Source organism: Micromys minutus (assembly GCF_963924665.1).
Source record: "Micromys minutus genome assembly, chromosome: 18".
Classification (NCBI taxonomy): Eukaryota; Metazoa; Chordata; class Mammalia; order Rodentia; family Muridae; genus Micromys; species Micromys minutus.
This window is the reverse complement of record NC_137953.1, coordinates 35,066,112-35,092,072: the sequence shown is the minus strand read 5'-3', so window position 1 is coordinate 35,092,072 and position 25,961 is coordinate 35,066,112. Positions and strand designations below refer to the sequence as shown.

Genomic DNA, 25,961 nt, shown 5'->3' with positions numbered 1-25,961 from the left:
AGTATCATTTGCTGTTTCTCAGTCTGAGTCAGGACTCTGAATTTCTGTGTAACTGCCGCCAAGTTAGTCACTGGTGAACAATTGCTACCATTATTTTCTTATTGAAGCATTATTTGCAGACTTAAAGTTCAAACTTTGTCCATGGTACCTTCAATGCCATTTCTAAAACTTACATCTACTTGACCTTTGACCTTTGGACAGAGACCATATTCATCAAGGATCCTTGTTGGGAACTCATTGAGAAACTCTATAAACCCACACCTGAGTCTCCATTCAGAGGATCTGGGATCCAGCTGAAACTTCCACAAAGGGGTTTTATATAAGTAAAATAAAGTGAATTAAGTCTGTTATTTTAAATGATCTCTTAAAACAGCATGTGTTCATGTATGGTTCTAGGAGGAGATTGACAGGAGGGGTTTATAGAATGAAGATAAATTATATACATGTATGAATATTTCCAAGGGATGAGTAAAAGAAAACTTTAAAAATGACCTTAATAAAATATAAGACATGAATTTTAAAAAATAAATTTAAAAACCTAATACTACATATCTACATATGGTGCAGGATCTAGTTATTAATATAGCTTTTGGGTTGCATGTTCTAAAACCTGGGTTTCATCCCCAACACCAAAAAATATATACATAAATAAAAACAGCAGTAGCACTTTTTTTAAGAACTAATTTAAAATTTAAAATATGTCAGCAGTAAATAGGCAGAGAAGAAAAAAATAATGTCAAAGTATACAGAAGAGAATAATTTACAAGTGTTTTGATTGAACTTTGACAAATAGTTTTTCTCCCTGAAGCTGTGAGAATGTTAGGGAGGTAGGAAAAATTGGTGTGAATCATAGCCACCGCAGAAAGTCATATTTGACAGTTTTCTAACATTAAGTGTCTGTTTATTACTTAAACACTGATATTACACAAGTGTATATGGAAATAAATATATACACACACACAGAAACACACATACACACACACCTCCCAATCACAAAGATTCCCTTTTATATTAAGTTTATCAGTGTCTGATTAAACAAATGGTTTAACATCCACAGCACACAGGAGTTGAAGTTGATTATAAAAGTCCATTTTCACAGTACATGTAGGAATTTCAACTCATTTTTAAGACTTTGTTCTTTTCTGTAACTTAGTTGACAGTGACTTCAGAACCATACATTTGGTGGTTGAAACAATACATTTTATGAACTATTTTTCCTACTCATTCTATTTTCTTTACACACATCAGAGCACACTCACACCTTGGTGCTTTATAATCTCATATGATTCCTTCATTTCAATAGCACGGCCATAGTTTGAAATGCCCTTGCTGACCTTTTCTATCACAAGTCTTACTGAAGCATTTCATGTTTTCAGATCTAAACTTTATAACAAACATCAGATACTTAAAACTCCAATAATAGTAATAATAATAATAATAATAATAATAATAATAATAATAATAATAATAATAAAACTAATTATTATGATAATGACGATGATAATAATAACAATAATAATAATAGTGAAAGAACTTCTTCAGATACCTATGAAAGGCTACAGGAGAAAATACCCAGAGAATTTACAGAAGGGGAAAAGGAAGCATTAAGCTCACATCAAACAAAGCTTTGAACATTAAAGCACAAGAAGATGAGGGAAAGAAATCTATATTTAGGTCCAACAATCACTGCTTCCTGACAGCTGCAGTTATTAATTAGTTCTCCATCATTTGCACTAAATGGTCAATCAATACTTTTGCCTCTCTGTCAGGCTGTTTGCTTTGTAGCCTGCTTCTTAATGGCCAATGATTCAGCTTGTCCTCATCTTCATCATTCTCTTCATAACTCTTGCTTGCAGACTGGTTGCAGGCTGTGTGAGCACTGGAAAAAGTTGACCATATCTCCCTTGGATGGACTTTTCTCACATGTTATCAGTTCAACCACAGCCTATTGTTCACCCCATTGTTCAACCTCTGGACACAAGATTACTTGTTAGATGTTCTTCTTGAAATATGACAAATTTCTATACCAAAGCCATTCTTACACATCAAACTCATCGTTTGCTATTCTATTTTATGTTATATATCAACTTGATCCTATTCAGGAGATCTTGGTGATGGCTCAGTTCTACTGTATATGCATGTTGATTCCTGGTAGTATCTATGAGTTGGTGTGTGGAATGACAAGTGACTTCATGTCTCTAAATTTCCTTTTCTTGTCACAAAATGAAATCACCATGATAATAATTATACTAAGAACAAACTGGGTTAGTCCTATATATTAATATTGAGCTGGTTTCCACTGAGATCACTGTGAATATTCAGATGGTGCAGAGCGAATGCTGAACAACTGGACCTGACCCTGGTCTTCTTTACTCTCCTAAATGACTTCTTTTGTCTCTGGGCCTGCATGTCTTTGTCTGACTCAAATTTTGACATTGATTTTATAAACAATCTTGGCCTGAAAGGTTTCTGTGATCTGTAATCATAATTATTCACTCCTCTGTTACAACAGCCTAGAATATTCCTTTGTATGTCTCTCATTACATTGTTATCTGACTATGAATAAATTGCTCATCTGATCATTTGTTAGACTTTGAGAATGAGTATTGCTAGACTATTTTTGTTCATCCCTTAAAATTTTCTTTCCATCCACAATCTTTGCAGTTGCTACTTGCAGTTATACTTCTAGTATACACAGAACTACAATAGGTATACTTAGTATCTTACTCTAATTAAAAGCAATGAATTAAAATCTAAAGAACATTGTGGGAAATAGGCTAGTTCTAGTCTTTTCTAGGTTGGGTCATTGGACCCTTTCACACTCATCTTCTTATTCCCACGCTGTTTTCCAAAACGAATCTGAATACTGAGAAGTAGTTAATCTATTCCTAATATTATGTAACTCACAGCAGTGGATCTAGTTGTCACTAGTTTACCTGTGCTAGCCCATAAATTAAGAATAGATGCCATAAGCTATTAACACACTCTTCAGCAATTACCTACCCACACAGAAAAGGTGAGATGGAAAGTATATGTGTCCTGGCACAGAGGAATGTATAGTTAGGATGTAGTACTTAACTGTTAAACAATGCCCTGAAGCTTGGCAATGATCCCTGTCTTAAGTGCTGTGTAGCATTTTGGCAAGAAAGGTAAGTCTAAAGAATCAAAGTTTAATATGAGTTGATCCTAATTCTAATTTTATATGAAAAGTCACAAATTCTTAAGATGTCCAAGAATGTGAATATGCCATAATAGTTTACCTTCTTGAAGTTAAAAATATAAGGAAATTCATAACAATCACAGACCCTACCTAAATGTCCTGTAGCAATATTGAGCCTTGAGAAGTTGTGTGTATTTCACCAGTTTTAGGTTGCTTTAAAACATGTCTGAGTGGTTATGTGCTAAGGTGGCTCTGTTTTGTTACAATGTTAACACCTTTCTATCCAGTTTCTTTATTTTTTTAATTAAGTTATTTATTTACTTTATTTCAAGATTGTAACTTCTCCTCCCTTCTCTCCTTCCAGTCCCTTTCTCTCACCTTCACTTACCTCACCACCCACTTACCTTTTCTCCTCAGAAGATGGGAGGCTTCCTATGGATAACATCCTGCCTTGGCATGCCAAATTGCAGTAAGACTATGTTTGTCTTCTTCTACTGAGGTAGACAAAGCAGCAAAGTTAGAGGAAATGGGTCCTAAGGCAGACAATGTGGTCAAAGAAAGTTCCTGCTCCTGCTTTACAATCCCACATGAAGTCCTATCTGGACAACTGTAGAGGACCTAAGTCAGTTCCATGCATGCTCTCTGCTTGGCAGTTGAGTCTCTATGAGCCCTTATGGGTCCAGGTTATTTTATTCTGTCAGGTTTCTTGTGGTATTCTTGACCACTCTGGCTCCCTTAGTTTTTCCTTCCTTTGTTCCAAAGAATTCTCCAAGCTCTACTTAATATTTTGCCATGAGTCTCTACATCAGTTTCTATTAATTGCTTGGAGTAGCCTCGTTGAAGTCAATTATGATAGGCTCCTGTCTCAGTTTAATAGTTAGATGTACGTATCTGCATCTGACTCAGTCAGCTGCTGGTAGAACCTCTAAGAGGACAACTATATTAGGCTCCTGTCTGCAAGAACAGCATACTTTCAGTAATAGTGGTGGGGTTTGGTCCCTGACCATGTAATGGATCTCAAGTTGTGCTGGTTATTGGTAGGCCATACCTTTAGTCCCTGCTCCATTTTTTTGTTGCTGAATTTCCTTTTCGCAGGAAAAATTCTGGGACAAGAATTTGAAGGTGGGTTAGTGTCCCCATCTCTCCAGTAGGGTCCTTGTCTAACTACTTAGAGGAGGGCTCCTTAGATTCCATCTCCTAACTGTTGGACATTTCAGTTAAGTTCACCCACATTGAGTCCTGGGCACCTCTGACATCTCAGGTCTCTGGGACTTTCTAGAGGACCCTCTTACCCCTTATTCCCCACCCCCTATATCAGCAAGAAGGAATGTATGGAATTTTTTAATTTAAGTTCTGTATGTGCCTTCATGTTCTGTTTGCCCTTTACTTATGCTTATTGGACAACCCTTGAGCCAATAATCATGTTAATACTGTAGGCACCCATCAATCTATGAACTACCTAAGTTGTACACAGAGAAGCATAGCTTCAGGTCCCAGCTTTCTCATCTTTACTATGAAAATAGCTATTGCAATTCCTGCCTCTCCACAGCAGTGGTTATTAAGACCAAAGGAGATCAATATGAGAACGTGTTTTGGAGTCTTAAACAGGGCGAAGTGCTCACTGGGGAGGAAAAGTGAAGCCTGAGTGGTAGCAATTTAGACCAGATAACTGACATATAAATGTATACCTCTATCATTTAGATACAGAATTTAATACTAAGATATCTTCAATAATACATATAATTAAACAGGGACCCAACTCATATCTAAATAGGAGGCAAACACTGAAGAAACACAAAAACTCAAAGAGCAGTTTTATTAAACTAATTGTGAAACTGTCACCATTTAACCAATAAGCAGACATCTGACTACAATGGTTTCCTTAAGTGTAGTGTTACAGGAACTAACCCTGGGGAATACCCAAGAGGGAAGCTGGGTCCATTTTAAGTGAAATAAGTTGAGAACCACCAAGCAAAGCGGAGAGATGAGAAGTCGTTTATTTAAAGTGCTTAGCTGTGAGCATATACATATATTTACCAGGGCTTTATTTACTGTACCTTGATTTGTTGTAAGTGAGTAATGATAATGTCAGTGGCAAGGATAGGGACATGATCAGAATTAATACTATCAAACTATATGCTGTGTCAGGGACTCTGCAGAGCAATGGTGTATTTCATCAATTATCCCACTGATGCTGAAAATTCATAAAGCATCACCCCATTTCAGAGATGATTAACAGGAGGATTAATGATGGAGCAGTTCATTCAAGTGACAGGGGTTATCATTGACCTGGTCAAAATCAGAATGAGACATCTTCTGATAATCCGGTGTCTTTTCAATCATTTCTGGTGTGTGTCCTATATGTTTAACAAGTAGATTACAATAAAGAAACACATTTTAAGCAGCAGTCAGGAATCTCTAAATGGAAGGCAATATAGCCCTAATTTCATACAGAGGCATCCAATTTCATGTGTTTTTAATACTTCATGTGCTTGCCCATTGTGTTACCATCCCAAGCAGTATGCCATCACTGCATGTGTTGGTGAATGAGCTAAGTATTTGCAAATCCCAATACTTTCTTCTAGTTCTGCAGAATGAGTTGTACACTCACGAATGAAGTAGATTGAATCTTCATGTTTGTTTTTTTTTTCTCTCTTGAGAAGGCTAGACTAATTTTATTTCAGCAAGAATATTCCTGAAAGTGAAAAATAGGATAAAAGATTTTCTGGCGTGTCTGTGGCCTTGCTGATGGGCAACCTTACCTCTATTGGGGAAGTGTGCATTCGTGTGCTAAGCACTGTTTAGGAGCTGATAAGTAAGTAGGAAAATAGCGTTCTGCCAGTGGCAGCACATCTATTTTGTAGATCGCTTCTGTTTAATTAAAAAGAAGGATGTTGGGTTTTATGCTCACTTAAAGAACAGTAAAATGATTGAAAACAGCAAGTTTTTAATTTGACAATATAGAAGTAGTAAATAATTCTGTGTCCCTGGCTGACATTCCTGGTTATCACTCAACACTGTAATTGTTACAGCTTGGCTGAGGACATGTGAGCTCTCCTCACATCAGTGTGAGTTCTTCTGTTTCAGAGTTAATTACCAGGTAGCAGGATATTCTCTTGCACTACCAGGGACTCGTAAATATAGAAAAATAACAGCCTCTTTTTCCAAGAAGTTTACTTTTGTCTTGTTATTTGGCTCCCTTGACAGTGATTTATCCAGAGGGCTCTTTGTCTTCCTAAGGTTACTTCTGTCTTCACATTTAATGCTTGAAAATTGCAGGCTTTTTCCTTACGATTATGTGTAATTTACAAATTGAAAGTTGAGTATTTATTTCTTTTACTGTGAATATTTCACATTCATGGGATGAATGGTTCTTACTAGTTTCTGAAAATTTAAAAACCCACAAAGAAGAATGAATGGGTTACAGTGTAGCCGAGTGGCAGAGTTTTCACTTAAGGTTTATATGCGTCTGTATTTGAATGCCAGCATTGGATGGCAAACCTACCTAGTTTTCTCGGCCTGGAGATAGATACCAGTAGAAATAGCCTTCTCTACCATGCACCAGATCATCATTTTTTGTCCCATATTTTGAAAACAAACAGACCCAACTTGCTTCAAATGAATGAAGTTTAGTGGTAGAATCCTTTCCTAGTATTTCTCAGGGGGAGAGAGGATCTATATCCCAGTTAACCACAAAAACAAAACAAAAGAATTGCTGAATTAAGGACACTTCATTTCACATTTCTGCCTAGTACTCTTTTTGTTGCTGTTTGTGCTAAGTTGAATTTAGTTTGCTCTTTGCCCAGCGATGAAGCTCTAAGCTACATTTTATCTGTTTCATGACTTTATCATAAGAGCCACACATAGTGCCCAGAATGTCAAATGGTTTTGAACCCTTTTCCCTTACTTTCTGTCATCCTAGATTTCCCCTTCTGCTTTATTTGCAAGCTTTAGCCCAAAAGTCACACTTGCTGGGGAGAGGTGAGGACACCCATACAGGAAGGAAGCAAGCTAAGCTGAACTTGCAGAAAGGCTCTGAGCAGAGAAAGCACAGCACTTGCAAGAAATCTTCTTTGCCCAAGATGATCTTAAATACAAAATAAGAGAGAAAACTTTAAGTCAAGAACAATTTTTTTCTTTTTTATTTCTGCACATAGTATTAGTGAAATAAAATTATGTTTAAAATCTACATTTCCATTTATGGGCAGAATTTTTTAAAATATTTTTTAAAAACAAATTGAAGGAATTTAATATGTTGGTTAGTTAATATTTATGCCTACTTTCAGCACTATAAGAATGTCAGGATCTTGTAATATTTTTCACCATCTTCTGCTATTTCATTATATTTTGCTATCTTTATGCATTTTTTGAACTGAGGAAGCATAGTTTATAGTTAAATCCAATTACAATGATGTCTGATAATTGAAATTCTAACATGTATGTATGTATGTATGTATGTATGTATGTATGTATGTATGTATCTACATATTTATCTCTTTATCTACCTACCATGTGCACTCATGTGCTCACACACGTACCATAAAAAGCACAAACAAATACTAAACTGATTAGTGTGCAGAATGACTACTATACTCAGGTCCCCATCCTCCAGAATAAATGCCTCTATTTGAAGAAAGATCAGTTGTAATTCATATGTCAAAACTCCAATATAAGCAGCTATCACAACAAAGGAATATTTGTATAAATCCAAAGCAATTTGGGATATATAGTTGCCTTAGCGTTTAAAGAACATTTATAGCTTTTCTAAATGACCCAGTTTGGTTTCCAGCACCACACATGTAACTCTAGTTCCACAGGATTAAATATTCCACCTTATTGCTTCTCTGGGTAATGCACCCAAGGGGTGCACTGAGATACACCCAAACACATGAACACTTTTAATAAATAAACTAGAAGGATGGAAGAGCTTTTCTCAGATTTCATGAATAAGATCCCTTCATTTGTTTATATATAAAGAAGTTAGAGTTTGTAGTCTCCAGTTTATCAGAGCCATGTAAGTATTTTTTTTCTAGCAATTTTACGTGAAATAAGATATTTAGATTGTCCCCAAGGAGCCTATGTCTATGACTTAATGCACGTGTCTGATTTCAGTTATTCCTGTCCCTATTGTCTACTGCAACTGCTTTCAGCAGGTTTTCAGTTTCCCTTATCATCCCAGAGAGTCAGCCCTCTTGCCTAGCTCACTTTAAAACACCTGAGCTTGCTAATGTTGCAGCTTTTCACATTACAAAAGGCCCCAGTAGTCTCCCTAGAGAAGGCAATTATCTGCTAAGCTTAAGGGACAGGAATATCAGCTCCTGCTGGGGAGTGCCTATAGAGCCTTCTCTTGCTGGGTCTGACCTGAATCAATTTTAGATGTCTATAAATACAAATTGGGTTCTGGATATAACGTTAAAACTGCAACATTTTTATTAAAGAATTATCTTTCTCTGGTAACTGCAAATACTGAGTAATTTTTGTCATGATTACTTTTGCCCAGAGGGACACAAATTCAAAATAAAAAAGACAAGTACTTTGGAATGAATTCTACCTTCTTTTTGTTACATATTCATTTAGTGAGTTTGTGTGTGTGCGTTTGTGTGTGCTCGTGGATGTGTGTAATATATCTTTTCCTTTTATTTAATTATTTCAATCTACTGCCATATAATGTGTTACATTATATTTTATATTTTATATTTAATAATGTGTTACATAATATGTACAGGGGAAAATGTAATGAACAAAATTAATAATTGTAAGAGTAATTATTTAAATTAACATAATATATACAATTATATGAAACAAGAATTAATTAATTCCTTTATTAACTGTACAACAGGAATAATTTCTGCTGTATCTTATATGAAGGACCATTGCCAATTTGCATTTTTAATGTAGTCAGGGACATACATACCTCATTCTTGCCTGCTGGGTATAGATGGAAGTACCAGATAAGTAATAGTGTTCATGATATAGTGATATTACTCCATTAGGTTAGGCTGATAACCTAGACATGAAGTATATACATCAAGTAAGAAACAACAGTCATTTTCAATTTCTTATCTCAATAAAATGGAGTTCAAAGATTTTTGTTATGCTCTTTGATGCAATGAAGTGATACAAATAGAAACAGTTTATGGATTATTGATTTGGTATATTTATTATGAGAATTCTGGCATTAGCATTGTTCATAAACTAAGCATTATGTTAAATTATATTGGTTATAATACATAAGGCTTATAATGTTTCAACCCTATCACTATGACCTCATTGGAGAAAGGGACCTTGCAGATAGAATTGAGAGGGAACTTAAATCAGTAAGGTTACTAACAGAACTTAAAGAGGAAATGTCATGTCAGGCATAGTGTCTCATACTTCCAGTATTCAGGAGGCAGAGGCAGATTTCTGTGAGTTAGAGATCAGCCTGATCTACAATGTCAGTTTCAGGCCAGACAGAGCTCCTTAGTGGAACCCAATCTCAAAAAAATAAATAAATAAAATAAAATAAAACAAACTAAAAGGAATGGCACACAGCAATGAATGGCACACAGCAATGGTGGTGCAGTAACCTTGGGATGAGGAAGGCACAGACTGCAGAATGCAGCCACATCTGGGAAACAACTAGAAACCCAGGAGCTGGACATTGGAAGACTCTGGAGGAACATAGCTCTACAAACTCCTTGGAGTGAATTTAAAATTACTAACTCCAGGAATGTAACAAACCAAAATTCTGCTGTTTTCAGATATGGAATATGGTACATTCCTATTTCAATGATGGAAAACTTGTGGTTGGTAAACATTCTGGTATCATTTGGACTTTGAAAACTATCACAAAATAGCCAAACACTGGCTCAAAACTAGACATGGGAATTATGATATAAGAAGAGAATTTTTAATCAATTACTCACAAGGAAAGAATGGTGAAGAAACCCTCTATTTAGAGAAATTGCATAAAAGTACCAAATTAACACATTCAATAATGCATCTTTAGTTCACTGTAATTAGATTTTATGGAAATATTGAGGACACAAAGATATATAAGAGTTGATTTATATAACCTACCTTTGCACATAATGAGAGTAATTTTACATATAATTACTGTATGAAAGTTCAGAGTTCTGTATAGGTTAATATATTTTGTTCCTAAAGCCCAAATCTTATACTTATGTGCCTGTCGGATAAAATACAAAAGTTCAGTTAAATTTGTGTTTATGACAAACAACTTGAGCATCAATGTGTCATTTTTCTAAACCTGCCTAGCAATAAGAATAGGCAAGCATAATAATAACAATGTTATAAATAGCCACCATTAGGCAATAATAATTGTCACGTGCGAGAGAAGAAAGCAAATAATCATCACCTGGATGCAATAATGTTCATGTATTTACTATTTCCTACAAATTTTCCATGTTAAAAGGTTTATAATAATATTCAATATTATTTATGGTAGTTAAGTATTAGAGTTATAATTAAAGAGGAAACTGTGATTTGTGTATTAGGATAGAAATTATTAAATGGCTAAGGTCTTCTAATTTTTCTAAAAGTAAACATCCTATTTTGGGGGGTTGATGATGCCTCTGTGGATATAGGTGCTTGTCACCAAGCATGGTGACATGAGTTTCCTCCCTGGATGCCTAATGGGAAATGGAAAGAAAGCATTATAAATTGACCTCTGGCCTTCACAAATGCACGGTGATGAATGTACATACACACAAAAGTAAGGTTTTTAAAACACTGTTTTCAAAAAAACTACATAGTAGGCCATTTTAAGTGCTTTGGACTTTGAAAACTATCACTGATATATATATATATATATATATATATATATATATGTATATATATATATATATATACATATATATATATACACACACACACATTTTGGTTGTTTTCAGGAAAAAAACTAATACATTGTAGCCTGTGTGTTATATCAGGAATAAAAATTGCAACCCCTAATGTAGCTGATTTATCACCATTAATGGATAATCACAGGCAATAATTTACTACCAACTCAAAAGAACACTGCCTGAGATTCAGTACTCACGCCACAAGAAAGATACAGAGATGAGGTCATATGTAAGCTGTGTCCATAAGATGATTAGACAGTTGCTTCTTCAACCAAAGAAATGAAGGTTCAGGATTATCTACTTCTGGGCTAAATGCTTTAAGTATTCTTATTAGATTTATGCAGATGGTTCTCATGTGCCTATTATTTTTTGTTGTATTGCCAACAAATTCAAACCATTGGCAAATACTGCCACAGTTTTCAAGACTTTTTGCATTATATAGGAATTTTGAAATTTGCAAATACCAAAGATGATCTATATGGTAATTCCTAGAAGACTTACACAGTGACAAATGTATTAGCCAGCATCTCAAAAAAACAAACAAACAAAAAAATAAAATGCCCATTATAAACAACACCCTTTTCTGATTTTGTTAAGAAAAAAATGAATATTTTATCTTTAAATGTCTTATAAAGTAATTGTAGTAGTAGTAGGGTGAAGTAGCATAGTATCTGGCAGAAAAAGTCAGATCATCTGTTTTCATGTTCTTTATGAATTAGAGAGAAAATTATAACATGGTGGTCAGTTGTATTAGGAGGGTAATCTTGGAAGTCTGTTTAAGAGAGTTATTCAACATATAGAACTTGAACATACAGAAAATGCACAGAAAGAATAGAATTTACATGTGGCACATGCAAGATACAGGAAATACTTGGAGGAAATGCTTGACATAATAATTTATATATATGAATAAGAAATCAAACATCAGAAACTGCAAGGTGAGGAAATGAAGAAGTCATGGTACGTCTGTATGAGTTACAAGTGAGTCTCAGCTTTAAAAAAATGCAAGGCAGGGACCTTCATGTAATATAAACATTTAACACCAATTTTTCCATTAGCATGTATTAGGCTTTTTATGTTTGCCTGTAAGAAAACTGTGTCTCTTAAAGAGACATAATGACAACAGATGTATTATTACCGTGACTTAGTAAACATTTCACACAGCATATACACATAAAAATAGTTTTATGTAATGTTATTAATATAAGAATATTTTGTCAAATATAATATAAAAAAGGTGGAATAAAATATAAGCCTTTGCTCTTAGTGCTCATCTAGATTAATACAATTAATCATTAGCACTACAAAAGTTGTTCACAAAAATCTGTTTTCTGAGTTACAGCCTACTCTTCTTATTGACAGTTTCAAGAGATATAAAACAAAACAGCTGATATGACTAGGTTCTCGAAGAAGGATATGCTTATTCGGAGGAGACTCTAGCTGTGGAGTCTGTTTAGCAGCCTGACAGAGGAAAGGATGTTCTTTTGGAACCAGTGCACCATTGTGAATGGAAATACAATGATATAGATGGCTGAATCTTTGCTTTCTTAAAAACCTGCTCAGGTAACCATAGTGATGCCTACTCCATGCCACAAATCTCTCTATAGGTACTTAAAACATCCTTAGGCCTAGGAAAAATTCTCTTTATCAGCTACTATGCAATTTAAATTTCTGATGCTGATCATGTAGGGTCAGAGGTACATTGATCTACAGTATTCTGAGTTCAAGTATAGAGATTTAAAGTATGAGTTAGAAACAATGAATGCAGAATGTTAGCCTCCATTAAAGAGTAGGAATCTGTTTAGAGATTAGTTATGGGCTGTTACAACAGCACGTCAAGTGTGCCATTATAGAAATGGAATCTCAGAGAGAGAAAATGTTTGTATGTAATGTGGTGGCAGATTTTAAAGTATTAATACCACCTGCATTAAACAGTCACTAGCATGGACAGAATAATAAAAACACATATGTATGTATATATAATATATATTATATATAACATATATCCTCAATCACATTTATATATCTTTCAAACACATGCGTATCAAATATTTGTATGGGTCTCATTTCTATCATGTATCCCCATGCTGGCTTAGTAAAAGCAAGGACAAAATACTGTCATTCCTCTGGTAGTCCTTCTAATGTTTTCAACCTGATAGCTCATTGTACTGCTCCAGCTATTTGCATCTGTTTACCATTTAAACACATTCTCTCTAAAAGGATAAATGGAGTTACATCTGTGACCATTTCTGAAAGAGTCTTCATTTTGAAAATGGACACTGGATTGCTTATTGTAAATCTAATCAAAGTTCTAATATGTTTTGACCAGTTACATGGCTGGAAAAAGGTGAGGGGCAGTAAAGCTAATTTAAATGTGGAGAAGCTGGTAGTTAATCAATTTTCCCAATTAGATGATTAATAACTGAGGAGTTAATCATTGCCTGTCAAGGAAGAACAACTTCACTCCTTCTTAGACATGATTAATTGCCAGCCAGCAACATCACATGATTACTTGTTGCCTCTAAGGAGACATTAGGTTTCCTTTGTCATTTCCTGATCTAACTTGATTCTTTCTTTTATATGTTTTTTTATCTAGCCAAGAGGAAAAAGAAAAACATACTGAATGACTTTGGGACTAGAATGGAACTACATCTAAAAAGAAAAACTTTTAGTTTACAATGTCATACAATAACAAAGCATTTGGTAGTCTTGACTTAATAAACATAGCAGTTTAGTCTTGCTTAACCTAAGTGTTATGGGAATAGCTAACTTGGCTTTGCAAAACATCCAACCAAAGACACTGGGTCATACAGGGAGACACCAAATATATGGCTAAAATAACCAAAATCTGCAATACAGACTCTAATAGATTCAGATTCTATTTTAACTATTATAAAGTTGAGCCATTCCAGCTCTTTTGGTTGTCTGCTTTTTTTTTTCCCTCGGGGAACCTATGGCAAAGACCCAAAGTACACAGTAGCAGTAAGGGAAACAGAGCTAGAGCAACAGCACCAGTATATTATACTTCTAACATTTAGATGCTGGACCATCAGGAAAGAATACGTTTCAAACCATGATTTTATTTTGTAAAATGTATTCTAGCCAAGCAGAACACTGGGATAGTCTTTGACTCCTTAATTGCTCCTAACTTCCTTGTAAAGAGAGAGCAACAAGGTCGATTTAGATTTTCCAATTATTAGGTCTGTTTCTCCAAACAGCACTAGACTGAAGAACATGACCAACAACCTTCATGCAGGTTGATAGAGTAAATATATCTGGTCTGATGTTGTTGTAGAAAATGGAATATTGGTAATAAGTTACACTATATTTGTACATTTTAATATATACCCAAATGAGGCCTTCCTGTTTCCTGCCTTTCTTTGGCACATACATACTTCTGTGCTTAAATTTAGTCTTGATTCCAGATGATTTTTAATTTCTAGATTGATTACCTTACCCTGCTCACAAATTTTCTCCTGTGATGCTAACCTATTTGCATACCCATTGAGCATAATTTTTTCAAATGTCTTATCTTAATTGCCAAGCATATGTTTTTAAGGGTAAATTATGCTACCTTTCTTGAAAACACTTAATTTGTCTTGGAATGTGCCATTTTTACACTAAAATAGACTAAAATTCCAAATCTTTACCATTCGTAGGAAGGCTGTACTCTGTCTACAAGAGCCTTTTTGTCAGCCAGCCAGCCCCCCATGTTGTCCCTCTCTGTTTGTTCTCACTACAGGTTCTAATTGCTGAATGGTAGCCTTCCTAATGAGCCCTGGTGGTCTCGAGGATTGACATGGATTTCCCCTAGAAAGTCCTTTGCTGAACGTATCAGATGGCATATTCCTGGCAGCACTATAGTCTCTATACTAATTCTACTTCATCTAAAATCCTTTCATATCCATCAGATCTGCCTAGAGAAGCCTCTCATTCCTTCCCCATTGTCTTACTTTTCTGGTTTATCACTTATTCTTACCTACCTAGTTACTGCTACTTTAAGTTACATCACACTCATCTCCTTACATGTGTCTTGCCATTCTTCCTTACTACAGTGTACATCAATGACGACTTGGCCACTCTTTTCTCAGTTGTATCCTCAGAGCCAAGAAGCATGTCTGCCTTCTAGACCATTAATGGTTTCTTGAATGAGTGCCCAAGTTATTCACTGAATAGAATCCCTATTCTCTGTATCATTGATTTATTAGCTCATTGTTGCTAACATTCCTTTGTTGTCTACATCCATTTACATTCTTAATATTGCCATTCATATCTTGTTTGCAAAGAATACTCTTTTAATTTTTTTTTCTTTTTTGTTGAATATTTTATTTATTTATATTTCAAATGTTATCCCTTTTCCCAGTTTCCCATCTAAAATCCCCCTGTCCCATCTGCCCTCCCCCTTGCTTCTATGAGGGTGTTCCCCTACCCACTCACTCATTCCTGTCTCCTTACTCTGGCATTCCTCTACATTGGGGCATAGATCATTCACAGGACAAAGGGCGTCTCCTCTCATTGATTCTTCGCAAGGCCATCCTCGGCTATGTAGGCTGCTGTAACCATGGGTTCCCCCATGTGTACTCTTTGCTTGGTGGTTTAGTCCCTGAGAGCTCTGGGGGGTCGAGTTGGTTGATACTGCTGTTCTTCTGAAAATGATAGCTGATTTTTCAAACAAACAGACAAACAAAAACAACTTTCTGTACACAATACTTAATCTATGACTTGCTAAAGTTCCTGGAGACTTGAAGTGACTTAAAAGATCATATAATGCAATGTTTTATTTTATAGTTGATAAGACTTGAATCTTGGTCAGGTTAGATGATTAGCTAAAGGTCAGAGTACTGATGAATAGCAAGCACTGAAGGATAGAATCAAGTTCCTTTGGTGCTTCTGTGAGAGGGCCATACAAGAGCCCTGATCCTGTCTGATGTACAGAATGTTGATAAAGGAGAAAGAGAAGATCTTAATTTCTCAGAAAACAGCTTTATGCTGGGTGAAGTGACCTACAGTTCTCACCCTTGAAAGAAATGTGAAGAGCATAGCATGATAGAGGCATTTTCCCATAAATTTTACTTCCCATCAAGATGATAATTTCCTTTTTTCTATTATTTGAGGGATTCATACATAAGCAGACTGAATCAGTTCCACCTTGCCTGGCCCTTCCAACGATTCTTAGATTCATGACCCCTCATTTACACTTATTTTTGTTACATACCCATGTATATATACAAACACACAAAATCTACTGAGTCCAATTATATCCACTCTTTTTTGCATGTGGTTAGAGCTAATTATTAAAGAATGAGGTTCACCCTTGGCCGGGGGCAATCAACCAAACAGAGAAAGAACAGCTTGTTCTCCCTCCCACTGCAGCCATTGCCTACCTGTAGCTCTTCCTCTAATGACAAGGCCCTGTGGAATTCCCTCCAACGATGTTGGCATGTCAGCTGGTATGTCATCTATAGTCAGCCATATTGTTGACCATTTATAATATAATCTCCATGTCCTGTTCAGAAGACACTATCATCCATTAGTCACTCAGGTTCTCAGACAGTTACAATGTTTAAGTAACTTTAGGAAACACAACTCATTCATCTGTATTTAAATATCTCAGCATATTTGTAAAAGTAGATTAAGAGACCCTTTGTGCATTCAACCACACTGTGGGCTTTTGAAATGTAACTTGCAGTCTCTGATGGACAGTTTGAAAATCAGTCTTTTGAGTTAAAAAATGAGAGCAAATCTTAAAGTGTCAACAGCTAAGAAATTTAAGCTAAATAACCAAGATAGAAATGGATTAGTGAAGGAGAAAACACCCACAGATACTTGGCATGGTACATCAGAAACACCTTTTCCAAAAGATCTTTGAAGGAAGGCATTTAATTCTGCTTTCTGTTACAAAGTGTAGCTCCTACAACACTCAAAATGCGCTGAATAAGCCTGAGTGTACATTTCTTAGTCTTAGGTTTTTCTCTTGTTATTTCATGGTTGATAAAAACTGCATTCTGCATTCCTTTCTGTTATAATAGTGAACACCTTTAACTCTATCACTGAGAGGCAGTGGCAGGAGCATCTCTACGGCTTTGAGGCCAGCCTGGTCTCATGGAAAGAAACAGGTCAACTATAGCTACATAAGGAAACAATATCTAAAATAAATAAAAAAAATGTCATTCTCACTTTATCATTGTTTATTCTTAGGTACTCTCTGAGTATTTACTTATTATGGATACTATAGTGATCGTCAACAATAAACACAACACAAATTAAAAATTATTCCCAATGTAAACCTGTAGCAATCTAGAAAATTGATTTTTTGTATTCAGCACAGGCGTGCCCTTAAGGAAGTTTGCATATGTGTGCTTGTGTGTGTGTGTGTGTTTTCTTTTTAATATATTTATGCATTTGCATCCGAAATGCTACACCCTTCCCATCTCCCATCACAGGGTTCCTCCTTGGATTTCCTTCCTTTTTACCTCTGAGAGTGTACATTCCCAGTATTCCCTCCCTGCCCTGGTGCATCAAGTCTTTGTGCCACTTTGCCCTGGTACATCCTCTCCACTGAGGCCAGACAAGGCATCTTTCTGCTGTGTATGTGCCAAGGACCTAGGAATAGTTGATGTATGCTCCTTAGTTGGTAGCTCGGTTTCAGGGAGCTCTCAAGGATCCAGATTATTACACTTTCAGGCTTCCTATGGGGTTGTCATCTCCTTCATAGTCTTTAATCCTTCCCTAACTCCTTGGGCATCCCCAACTACCATTCAAAGTTAGACTGTATCAGCTGCTGGGTAGATTCTCTCAGGACAGCTAAACCAGGTCACTGTCTGTAAGCATAACAAAGCATCACGAACAGTCTCAGGGATTGGTGCCTGCCCATAGGATGGGTCTCAAGTTGGGTCAGTCACTGGTTGGCCAATCCTTCAGTTTCTGCTCCATTTTTGTCCCTAAATTTCTTTTAGATAGGACCAAATTTGGGAAAAAAGTTTTGTATCTAGGACTCCACTGGGAATCACGTTTGACTACTGAAGGCGGTCTCCTCAAGTTCAATATCCCAAGATTTGGGCATTTCAGTAAAAGTCACCGGCATCTCGCCCCCATTTCAGGTTTCTGGAATTTTCTACAGATTCACGCCACCCGACCTGCAACCCCAGCAGTGAATTCCGATTCATTCTCCTGGCCCTCTGGGACTTTTTCCAGTGTCTTACCACAGCCTCCTGATCCTGACACTCCCTTCACCCGCCCCCTTCATTTTATCTTCCCATTACCTTTACTATTCAGCTCCCTCCCTTCCTCTGCCTTCTGTGCCTAATTTATTCTCACTTTTAAGTGAGAATAAAACATCCTCACTTTGACCTTTCATCTTGTTTAGCTTCTTTGAGTTTGTGGAGTATATCATGAGTATCCTCTCTCTTATGGCTAATATCCATTCACTAGTACATACCATTCATGACATTTTGATCTGAGTTACATCACTCAGGCTGATATTTTCTACTCCCATTCATAATGTCTTTTTAAAAAATAGCTGAGCAGTATTACCTTGTGTAAATGAACCACATTTTCTGTAACCCTTCATCAATTGATATACCTCTGGTTTACTTCCAGTTTCTGGCTATTATGAATAATGCTGCTATGAACATAGTGAAGCATGCTTCCTTTTTTAATGATAGAACATCTTTTGGGTATATTCCCAGGAGTAGTATATCTGGACATTCAGGTTAAACACTTTCCAATTTTCTGAGAAACTGATAGACTGATTTTCAAAGTGGTTGTACTTAACAGTGACTAGAGTAACAGTGCTATGGTGAATAGAACCTGGTGAACTGGTGAAAACCTGTTTATAAACTTCAAAAAACAAACAAACAAACAAACAAAAGATAGTAGAGTCAAGCTCAAAAAAAAAGTGTCCACTCACTACCATAACTTTTGTTCAGAGAATCTGGCAATCACTTTTCAGAATCAGTACTTTTTGGTAATATCTACCAGTTAACAGCAAAGGACTTTTAAGATGTGTGGAAAACAATTGAAACAAGGAGACTTGGGGAACAAAGTAGGAAGGCAGAGGCAGCACACTTAACTCTTAAGTTTAGACAGTTTAAAATAGTCACAGATAACAGGAAAAAAGTTTAGATGAACGTGTTTATTTTTTACCTGTTGAGGAATCCTAAAACACAAACATAAATACAAAATACATAGAAATTATATATTTGAGTTTCATTTCTTATTTCAAGCCAAGCACAAAGCACACACAGCTCTAATCTAGACTTTCATGATGGAACATATTATATATATGATGTATCATTCTTATGCATTTTATTTTTAATAGATTCATGTCTTAGAGTTCCTCAACAGTTAGAGAATAAATATATATTGAATATAAAATTATATATAGAATTATACATAAGAAATACATGTATGATCTCCTAGAGATAGGTATGTTAAATGCCAAAGGAATCATTTATTGAAGCTTTTTTTCATTAGTCTACATTTCATTAAGGTAAGAATGAATCAAATAATATGAGATAAAAAGTAAAACAAATGTAAATATGACAATGATGTTCATGGAATTATACTAAGTGAAAATAAATCAAGATTCTTGATATTCAAGTTAGTTTAGAAATCCAAATTGCAAGGTATTTTTGGGTTCTCCTCATGGGTTCGATATTTATGTGATACAGAAGATTTACAAGGATATATGTTTATTTTTGCCTCAAAAACTTCTGCTTAAGAAGAAGGTTTTAAAAGTATGGAAGACCAACTTATTATTACTGGTTTAAAAATTGATTACAAACAATTTTGTTGGCATTTAAAATTAGAAGTGTTTTCAATCTCAAGAATGGGAATGATTTAACTTGTCATTAATAACACACAGTATATTTCACAGATGAAAATATATCATCAATCAACATTATGTAAAAGATAAGTCCATAAGTGTTAGAAAGGACAAAGCTCAACATTTGTTACATAGTTCTGTAAGGATGACTATTAAACATCTATAGGAAAAAGAATGAGAACAGCATAAGTAGAACTCTTTATGCAACCTTGGTGAGTAGCCATACCATGGGTGCAAGGCTCAACTGAGAGACATGAAAAATCATTTAATATTGCGTACGATTATGCACAGTGGTGTAGGACTGAAAGTTACATATACAATAACTATAAACAAGAGCTCCTTTCCAATAAGAACATCGAGTCCATGAAAAAGTTGAAAGAATAGCCTGGCAGATAAATAGAAGATAAATAAGTGCATAAGAAACACTCCAAGTCGGCCATAGCTCATGTCTGAACCCACAGTTATTAATTCGGGTATTTGTGCTAGCATCTTTTTCAAATCTCACAAAAGCCCGAATCTTCTAAACAGCTTTTATGGAGTATATTGCAGTGACACCACCAATAATTAGGACTTTTCATTTTCAGCTACTCTGTTATGCTTGATTCATTAAATAAATAAGGTTAAGTCTACTTTGATGGTGAATATTGAACCAATTTGTGAAATTTTGTGACGTTGCCTTCTCATCCACAGTTTACTGCCTGCTACTTTTGCATTTCTTTGTACTTTTCATCTGCCTTTTAATAACCAAAGAAATGATACTTAGTATAAATCAATACCTGTACAATTTAGTAGTAACAGCTAGGTATAGTGGGAAGCATTGTCAAGTATAATTTACCATTACCTATCCTTGGTCATTTAAAAGTATTATTCCTTTGTTTGCCTCAAAATACTGACTCCCACTGGGTTCTTTCTCCATCTTCATGACTCATGAAAATAATGGGAGAGAGCATTCATCATATTATAAAGTTCACATAGACAATTTATGGGAAATGTCTAGGTTACAAAGATAATTTAGGTTCTTCAATGCTAGACCAAATTGTAATACCAGCCCCTGAAAAGTTTTAAGTAGATGTGAAGCTGCTAAGCCAACTCTTTAGAAAGATTAGTGTGGGGTTGCCTTTGGGACAGGCTGAAGAGAAAGGAATTAACAGTGGACAGGGAAATCAGAAGGCTGTACTTGGCATAAGTGTGCACTGATTTTAGCAGCACTGAAGATGAGCAGTTAAGTAGGTAATGAGAGTGAAAACCAGTGATTACCAAATATAAGGATTGAAGGAAAGTTGTCAGTGATGATGGATACACAGAGTTTAAGTGGCTTGTGCAAAAATAAACACATTCAGGGATAGTACTGGCACTTGGTTAAAAATCACAAATTTAAATTGCTAATTCTGTACTCTTCATGTTGTCCCAAGGGTCCTAAGGTTGATTTCTAGATATGGTGTTAAATATGTGCACTCAGTCTCATAGTGTGCACATACTATGATGGTCTAAAATCCATGAGGACTATTAACCTGTAAAGATTGGATATTCTATTTTTAAAAATGTAAAAGACATTAGTAGAAACTTTTCCAAAACATTTGGATGAAAACTGGGAAACTTTTGCTCTTTCAAACATCAGCCTTGCTTGTCTAACAGCTATTATTTTATTTCGCTTCTTTTTCTGTCATCTAAAATCCAGAATGAATTCTCAGTGTCAGTCAATATGCCATCTATTCTGACAGACTGGAATTGATTAGCAAAGAATAATGCTTGTGAATCTGAATTAATTTCCCCCTTTCTTAATCATTATGGAGAATGCATTTCAGAGTCCAGAGAAGATACACATAGGTATGATATGACATGGGACTTGACAAGTATCACATTTATCCCCATTAGAATTAAGTCATCAGTAGATCTAATGGCAAATTGGCAGATGCTGGTATTTTGGAACTGAACCTAAGGACCTTCTTCACCAGTGGTATCTGCCATGACTGGAACATATTCTTAAGTAAATCTTATTATACTCTGGTGATTACATCAAATTATGCTCATATATTAGTTTTTATTAGCTTAAAATATCAGCCATTGGAAGTTCTAAATTTACTATTTTTTCCTACTCTTAAGTCTGAATTGTTATTTATTTAAATATGTGCTGAAAGTGTCTATATGATTTTTGTAAGTATCTATGGCATAAACTTCTAGGAGCACATAACTAAAGTTGACCTCTGATAATTAATAGCCTTCAGTTAGTACCATGAATGAATAAATCCAATGCAGAAGCTGCAGACAACTTTAGCACAAGGTCACAAAATAACGCTAGTGGAGTAAGTCAAGGCCTTACATGCTTTAAACAAATATAATCTCAAATTCTTTAATTTGGAATTTCTGGGAGTAATGGGAAGTCTTTTTTATTCTTGTTGCCTTTGTTTTTTTCTCATTATTATAATATTTTTACATGATTGTTATATTATGAGAACATATAGAAACATGTTACTCAAAAAGCCAGTAATTTTTTTTTAGTCAAACCATTTAATTTTGAATTTTACATTGACAAAAAGTAAGACAACTTGCTTAACTATAAAGTGATTTAACTTATATATGTACTAATGTCTTTCAATGAAATAAATTTTGTTTCACAAATGCTTACAAGAATTTCCATTCTCATGTTGATTTTTGGATTATTATTTAAAAGTAGCTAATCCAGTTCTGCTCATATACAAATATTTACCAGGCAGCTATACAACTACTAATGCACCAGAGAACATATGAGTGCAGAATTTAGTGCTTTACTCTTCCTTGAGAATGTAGGTATCGGGTCAAGAGGCAAGGGCATCTCTCTGCTTGTTTCATATCAAAACCTCCATTGCTAGACCTGCCTTTCATCTGATACATGTTCAACAGGAGGCAAACATTTTTTTAGTTGGATGTACATACATATTATCAACATTACAGCGCTATGTCACTGGGTTCCATGTAGTAATTTGAGGGCAGGAGACCTGAGTACTAATGTGATTTTGTCCATAAAAAAATAATTCTTGCTAGTGACTTATAATACAATACCTTACCAATCCTGTTTTATTTTTCCCCAAATTTGTATTTTTTATTTTATATTATTTTATTTTACCTTTAAGTAAATAATATAAAATTAAAGACTGGGCAGTTGTACAGAATATTACCTCTGTACAAAGAATGATAATATCTTAAACTTATGGAGATTATTACTTTTAAAATAAGATACTATTGTGCCCTCTCTTAGCCTTTTAAATATGTATATTGTAAAGCAAATTTGCAATTTTAAAGGTAGTTTGAGAGAACATAGGAAACCAAAGTAACTAATTAAGTATATTAAAAACAGCAATAATCGTAAACAAAGAAATAACTGATTTATTAATAACTTTTATATCTAAGAACAACATTGATTTAAAAAAAAACAAAAATGTTAACTTTATTTATAAACATCCAGAACAAGACAACTAGAGATCACTTGTAACCATACTGGGCATTAAATCATGACCTTTGTTTCCCATCTCAATTGATCCTCAAACAACACTGCATGTCTATAATTATGTTTAGTAGAAAAGGAATTTAATGGATCGTTTAGTGACCTTTCTAAGTTCACAAAGCCAGAAGTGAATCAACCACGTTGAATAAAAGGCTGCATAATATAAACATCACTTTGTTTTATTCATTTTCCTTTTATTAAAATAGATTTTGTTTTCTCAGATGTATGTCTTGATTATTGTCTCCCCTCCCATCCTCTCTGAATCCACCCCCTTTCTCTTTCCCATTAGAAACAAAGAAGCTCCTATGGTATAATAATAAAATAATCCAAAATGTAACAGGATAAAACAAAAGCTAATGTATCAAAATAGGAGAAACTAAGCAAACCGAAAGGAAAGAGCTCAAGAGAAAGTATAAGAAAACAGAGACCAATTCATTCGCACTTTAGAAAATTCAATAAAGATACAAAATTGGAAGCCATAATATTTACAATAGGACCTATAGGTTAAAAAAATTAGGAAAAAGTATGCATATAAACAAAATAATAATAGTAATAGTAATACTACTACTACTACTACTACTACTACTACTACTACTACTACTACTACTACTACTACTACTACTACTACTACTAAGAATAATAATAATAGAAAACAAAAGAAGGAAGGAAGGCAGTAAAAAGAAAAAGTCCTAACACACCATTGTGATATAAGAAACACTGAAAGATGCCATTTGAGTTCCTTTTCTGTTGACAACGTAGTATTCAACATAGACTCTACCTTTAAGAGTAGTTTTTTTCTCCCATGAGACTCCCTTGGTGAAATATTCATTTGCCAATTGTTATCAACTGCCTCTTGCTTCTGGGTTAGTGATGGGAGTACGACTTCACATTTTTAAACTGTATGGTGTGCTCTGGTACAGTCCTGAACAGGCTTAGTGCATGCTGCCACAGTCTCTGTTAGTTCTTGTGTGTGTATAACATTTAGTTAGGGGGTCTTGTTTTCTTGATGTACTCTCTATCCTATGGCCTTCATACATGTTCTCCTTCACCTCTCTGCGCCCTTAGAGGAGAATTTGATTGAAACATCCTGTTTAAGACTGAATTTTCAAAGGTCTCTTATTCTGTATTATATCTGGATGTAGGTCTCTGTGTTTGTTCTCATCTCTGATGATTGACTGAGGAAGTCACTAACCTATGAGTATAGTAGAGTATCATTAGAAGTCATTTGATTGCTACATTTTTGAGGTTGTTGATGTATTTTTGCTGTTGTTTTAGTAGTACTCTGTTTTACCTTAGGTCCTGGGCTGTCTAGTCTCAGGTTACATCAGCAGTATGGGTTCCATCACCCAGAGTAACCTTAACTGAAATCATATATTTTTTTGGTTAATCCCAGCAGCTTAATCTCACCATAGCATTAGTACATCCAACAGCCAAGACAGCATTGTAGATATAATGGTTTGTGTCTGTGATACTGTTCACCTTTCCCCTGAGGTGTTATACAGAGTATCTTCCTGTAACAAAGACAATAGAAGGTAGGACTCAGAGCTTTATACCTATACAAACGCTATTTGATCTATGAATTTTCTAGGCGTTTAATCTCCAGAACTACTATATCAAATCATGGAGCATGACCTACACTATTGTCTATGGTCTGGGTGGTTTTGGAATTCCCATGGGACCCCCTTCAACGAACTTCTCAATTACATGTAACACAGTCCTGAACTGAAATTTTCATTAGGTGATACATGGAAAATTGGAACTCTTACCTATTATTTCATTTAGATCCTGTGTGTGTGTGTGTGTGTGTGTGTGTGTGTGTGTGTGTGTATTTTGTTAAGAAGATGCTAATGTATTGGGTTATAATGTTAACCTTACTTGGTCATTAATTTTAGCTGTGTCTCCCCATGTTCCCTCCTGTATCCCCATCTCCTCTCATCTTTACCACTAGAGTCACCCAAACCTCCCACAACTAACCATTCAGTTTTCCTTTTCCTAAGGAGATCTTTCTGTCCATTTTTGGTTTGTTACTCTCTGAAACTTATATGTGATTCTAAATATTGTAGATGGATTTCTCATTTAAGCAAATGCACGCTATTTTTGTTTTTCTGAGTCTGAGATTTCAGGATATCCCCTCTTGAATTTATCTTTTTGAATTATCTTTAAGGATGATTTTTTTTCTAGTTCCATTCTATTATCTATGAATCTCATGATTTCATTTGTTTTTTTCCCTTTGCAGCTTTTAATCTCCTTACTATGTTCTGCATATTCAGTATTTTCATTTTTTGTCCCATTTATTTGGTGTCCTATATGCTTTTTATACATTGATAAACATCTCCTTCTTTAGGTTAGGGAAATTTTTCTTCTATAATTTTGATGAAAATATTTTCTGTGCCTTTGACCTGTGATTCTTCTCCTTCCTCTATTTCCATTTTTCTTAGTTTTGAGTCATCCTTATTGTCACAGATTTTCTGAATGTTTTGAATCTGACTTTTTTTTTGGTATAACATTGTTTGACCAAGCTATATGTTTCATTTGTTCATGCCCCCAGTGCCTGAGATTCTCTATTCCATCTCCTGTATTCTGTTGGTTAGGCTAGTATTTGAGGTTCCTGTTTCTCAATTTTTCATTTTCAGATTTCCCTCAGTT

The 25,961-nt window shown here is 35.1% G+C and overlaps 1 protein-coding gene across 1 annotated transcript in view; it reads left to right on the top strand.

Annotated features, from left to right (window-relative positions):
* CNTNAP2 (contactin associated protein 2) overlaps positions 1-25,961 on the top strand; it is a gene marked incomplete at its 3' end in the record, with an annotated part of 2,047,702 nt that overhangs the window by 480,591 nt on the left and 1,541,150 nt on the right. The gene's annotated exons all lie outside the window — the stretch shown is intronic.